The 5,413-nt window shown below is 36.4% G+C and overlaps 1 pseudogene; it reads right to left on the bottom strand.

Annotated features, from left to right (window-relative positions):
- Positions 1–3,074: 3,074 nt before the first annotated feature.
- Positions 3,075–5,175, bottom strand: LOC102501780 (deoxynucleotidyltransferase terminal-interacting protein 2-like; annotated as a pseudogene).
- Between the last annotated feature and the right edge of the window lie 238 nt (positions 5,176–5,413).

The following is a 5,413-nucleotide window of genomic DNA, read 5'->3' as shown; positions in this document are numbered from 1 at the left end:
TAAAGTTAAAAATAAAATAATTCTTTAAAAAACTTCAGAAAAATATATCAAAATCCACATTTCATAGATATACAGCTTTTGACAAAAACTTATAATACAGAAATAAATATGTGAAAATATGTGGCAAAAAAATCAGCCAATAGAAAATGATTTTTGGTGGGCCCAGATGTTAGAATTAGCAGGGTACCTAAGAGTTACAAGTTAGCTATTATAAATAATGTTTCTAAAATTAAGGAAAGTTATGTAAAAATAATTACAGGATGATGACAATTTAAGACATAGGGAAATTTAATGGGCAAATGGAATCTATAAACACAATGTAAATAGAACATGCGTGAAAGGTAAAAAGGGTCATCAAAAAGTGAATGAAAAATATGTATTATGAAAAAAACTTGGGACCAGCAGTTAGCGTAATGACTATGTTGCTGGACTCCCACGTAGTCGACCGCGGTTTGAGTCCTGGACCTGGTGTCTTAAACTCACACCAGGGGTGTGTGCGTGTGTGCCCAAGATCCCAAGAGAATGGAGGAGAAGGGATTGTGGCATGGCCATCCCCCCTGGGGGGTGATTTCTCGCTTTCTGTCTCTCTGTCTCTCTCTGTCTATCTGGCGAGCGCACACGTCCTATAGTAAAAATCTCTCCAAAAAAAAGAAAAAAAAAATCTTTGCACCAAAATAAATGTGTACTTTAATTCCATGTTTTCAAAAACTTTCTGAAGTACCCTCATATCACGTCCAAAACAATTTACAAGCTGGCCACAAATACAGATACGAATGAGACAGCAGAACAGATCTTCATTTGATAACTCACAGTGCTTTGAAACAGATGCCAAGTACCTGGTTCATAGTGAGCTTAATTTTTAAACCACTCTTCATTTCAGGACAAAGTGGTGGAGAACAACACAGCAAAATAAGAACACACACACACATATATGTGAAAATGATCACAACTTCCAACTAATAAATAAATAAGTCCAAAGGATTCAAATTAGCTAAGGAAAAGTGTGGATGTGACATAGATAAACAATGGTGACCAGAACTAATAACACTATTTTAAAATCATATATTTAATATATTAAAATACTAAAAATAAGCTTTTTGTGACTATTTTTTGAAAGATCTTAATGAAGTAGAAAAACAGAGGACTAAGTTGAGAATTTCTGGCCTTGCAGGACAAAAAAAATGACATAAGACATTTATCATAACCAAACCATTCTCTGCTTTATCATTATCCAATATCTATGTCTAATTGTGTCTTTTTTTGTTTTTCTTTCTTTCTTTTTTTGGTTTTTACCTTAGGGCATGTGAGCTCCCTGGAAAGAGACAAAGGGAAGGAAAGTGAGAAATCACTCCCTAGGACAGGTAGCCACACTACAGTTCCTTCTCCTTCATTCTCTTCCTGGGAATTTGGACACATGTGCCTGGAATGATTTTAAAGCCTCAGGGTCCGGGACTCCAACTGCAGTCAAACACATGGGAGTCCAGTGCCTTAACCACCGCACCACCTACTGGCCCCTAATTGTGTCTTGGTTGTAATTAAATGATTAAACTAAGGCAACATACAGGTGAATTCGATTTTTTTCATTACTTAATAAATGCAAAAACGTTTTAATATGGGATGCCAAAATCTAAAAAACATGAAAATCTGAGTTGCTTTTTTACATTTTGCTTTTGTGTTCCTCTGCTCACCGCTTTGACTTCTAGGTATTTTAAATGGCCTTTTGATGTCACAAGTGATTTTTCTCTCTAGTTTATCTTAAGACTTTGACTAACTTAATAGCATCCCTTGCTATAAAATCAATTTTAATTAATAACAAGTAGTAATATTAATAAAGAAATGTTATTTTGCCTTGATTATTTCTGCATTAATTGTTGCAGTTTGACACTTTGTCTCCTCCCATTAATGATTTGCTGTGTTGCAGTTTTCTATCTATTTTTGTGGTTTCAGAGCTGAATTCTTAATACTTCATTTTCATCTGCATGTCAACAAAATCATAGTTATTTCTCACCTGGAAATTTTGCAGTAAGTGAAAGGTATGTTGACACAAATTTGGCTTTAATCTAGGTGAAAAGAAGTGTCGAGTCAAAACACAGACACTTGTTCTTAAATTCTCACAGGTTAAATAAATCTTATAAAGGTTGAAATGACTTCATTTCATATAGGCAAGCTATTATTTTATTTTTCTTCTAAAAGTGAAACTATTTTATCCTAGGCAAAATGCTAAGATAAAAGGCAAAAATAATACTGTTCCATTAAATTCATTTTGTTTTCATTTTAAACAATTATTCAGATGTGAGTGAGAGAAGTTTCACAGACACATTGTCACAATGACAGATGTGAAATAAAGCAATTTTTGTCTAAATGTTATCATTATTTTTCACAGAGGCTTTTGCTATAGGGCACGGGCGCTCGCCAGAAACACAGAGAGAGACAGAGAGACAGAAAGCAAGAAATCACCCCCTGGTGGGGGTGTGTGAGGCCACTCTGCAATCCCTTTTCCTCCATTCTCCTCTTGGGATCTTGGGCATGCATGTACACACGCCTGGCGAGAGTTTAAGCCACTGGGTCTGGGACTCAAACTGCGGTCAGCTACATGGGAGTTCAGCAACATAGCCTTTATGCTAACTCCTGATCCCTCTAAATGTTCTCATTTGAGAGAAGCATGTTATCTTAGATTTAATTCCTTATCTTTTAGTGAGTCTAGAATCATTTCATAAATAATATTGGTCAAGGGGTCAGCAGGTGGCATTGTGGTTAGAGGTGCTGGACTCCCACATGGCCGACCACAGTTCGTGTCCCAGACTTGGTGGCTTGTTTTCTCCTTCTCTTTCATTCTGTCTCTCTCTGGTCAAATTTAAAAATAATAATAATAAATAAACAAACAAGCAAACATTGCATACATAATGTTTAAAAAATATATTGATCAAGAAATAAAACAAAGAGATAAAATGTACCAATTGTGTGTCATCAGCACTTCAAATTGTAATGACCATGTAATGGATGTGACATTCAATTCACTTCTTAGACATGTAAGAAATAAAATTAAATTCTTTTTTAGAATTATTTATTTATTATCATTTATAGACACATCTTATAAAACCACTTTGGGGCCGTGCTTTGAGATCGTTTTTCAGTTCATCTGTCAGTTCTGGAGATTTCATACCACACCAGCCATCACCAGCTGGTTTTTTTTGTTTGTTCTTTTTTGTTTTGGTTTTTTTTTTTTTTTTTGGTCACACCTTTCTGCATTTTTTTCTAAAGTTGTTACTTTGATTCACTATATGGTGGGACACAGTCATTTTTTTTTCCCCCCAAAGTCAGGGATAATGATGGCTTTCTGCAGAAGCTCATTTTTCCTTTCTTTCTTGATTTGTGTTAGGGTTCTCTTGTTAGACTGTAGTTTGTCTGCACTAAAATTAATGTATAAACCACCCAACTGCTTGATACTCACAACCGGGTATATGCTGCTGCTAGTCAACTTCAGAAGTTTAGACTGTGCTACTTAGTAAGTCATCTTCATCATCACTAATCTCATCTTTATTTCTGGCAAAGTTTGATGGTTCTTCAATTTTTTCATCCTCTTCTTCCTCTTCTTCAGTGGCACCCTCACTTGCCTTTTCTTTCTCTTCCAAGTAAAAGTTTTTATCAGAACTCAATCCCAGAGTTGTGTCAATTGCAAACAATGCATTGTCGTGTGGCATATTTCCTGAGTGTCCACTTAAAGACTCCTTTTGCAGGGAGACTCCTATCTTCAACAAAACACAAAGTGTCCTCTTCATCCGAACTGTGTTCAGATTGCTGACTTTCATCACTGCTGAGAACTAGTAAAACAGAATCATCCTTATCCTGAGATATGTTGATCTCAGACTTGTACAGTGTGGTACATATTCAAAATCTACATTCCCTTTGCCGTGGCCTTCACCGATACCTACAATTGTGGAGTCTTCATTCTCATCATTATCACCACAATCACCAAACTTTGTCAAATCATTTTTTATAGTACTCTTTCTCTCCTCGTTCCATCTGTCCACTTCAAATACTGCAAATGTTTGAGCTAATGATTTCATTATAGCCTCATAGTTCAGATTTGAGGACTCTGATGTAGTTTTATTTTTTGAGGGGTTGAATACCTTTCAGAAGCTAACTGTGGAATGCTAGTACCTTGAAGCCCAGAAAGACATTTCAACTGAGAACTTTCCTCATTAATTTCTTTCTCCTCAGCTCTTACTCCATTGGCCTCTACAACCAAATTCTACTTTTTTATTTCTTTAAAAGATGCCACATTGGTCTGTTTTTTACTCTCTTACATTAAAGCATTGGTGTTTTTGCATTGCTAGTATTTTTTCTGAATTTCTGCGGGAGGAATCACTGTTGATGTCATAAATTTCATTATTATAAAAACTTGACTTATTTACCTGAGAAAGAGATTTTACTTGTAAATCAGAAGTCTCTCTGGTGTTTGAATTCTCTGAACTCACAGTTGTATCCCTGATATGCCTTTGATTTCTTGGTAAAATAATATGACCATCTTTCTTTTCGGTATGTGCCTGTGATTTCCTCTGCATACTCCTGGTTGTTCTCCTAGCTGCAACTACAGAAAATTAAATGTAGGAGCATAGTGACTCAGCATCGGAAATAGCTTCTGTATATGATTCCTGGCTGGTTCTGTTAGCGATTTAGCCTTACTTCTTCTGGTTCTTATAGTTATTTCTGGGGAAGGCACAATTCTAGAAATACCTGAAACATGAGATTCTGCTTCAGAGATGACTTCTTCAGTAGAAAACTCATTTATTAGAGTTATCTTCAGTCTTTTCCTAATTTTGGACACTGAGGTACATGCAGTTAAGATCTGCCTTCTCCTTGTTACTCTGAAAATGGGATCTGGGAGCTCAGACACAGAAGAACAATTTGACTTCAGAGGTCTCTCCATTAGTACATCATTTAGTCATCTCTGTCAATGAGTTCTGTTCTTTCTGCTCTTAGGAACTCTAGCGATTGAACTTTGTTTCCCAGTTGCTTGTGATTCAGCAGCATTTGGATTATCCGACCCAGATTCCTTTTTGCTTTCTGGATGTGCTAGAATCCCTTCAGCAGTACTCTTCTGCTGGCAACTTTTAGGCAATGTGGCATGGTATGACTCACAGCCTGAGAAAGATCGGACCTGGTGACTATCATCCTTACAGCTGACTGCCTATTTTTCAATTTTGTCCAGAGAGAGAGAGACAGTAAGCCACCAGGTCCAAAACTCAAACCGCAGTTGGCCACGTGGGAGTTCAGCACCTTTAATCACCATGCCACCTGCTGGCCCCTAAATTTTTTTAAAGAATTATTTTATTTAACTTTATTTATTTTAATTTGACCAGAGAGAGAGAGAGAGAGAGAAAGAGATAAAGTGAGAAAGCAAGTCGCCAAA

This window comes from Tupaia chinensis, unplaced genomic scaffold, assembly GCF_000334495.1.
Source record: "Tupaia chinensis unplaced genomic scaffold, TupChi_1.0 Scaffold139677_1, whole genome shotgun sequence".
Taxonomy (NCBI): domain Eukaryota; kingdom Metazoa; phylum Chordata; class Mammalia; order Scandentia; family Tupaiidae; genus Tupaia; species Tupaia belangeri.
This window is presented reverse-complemented; position numbering and strand designations above follow the sequence as displayed.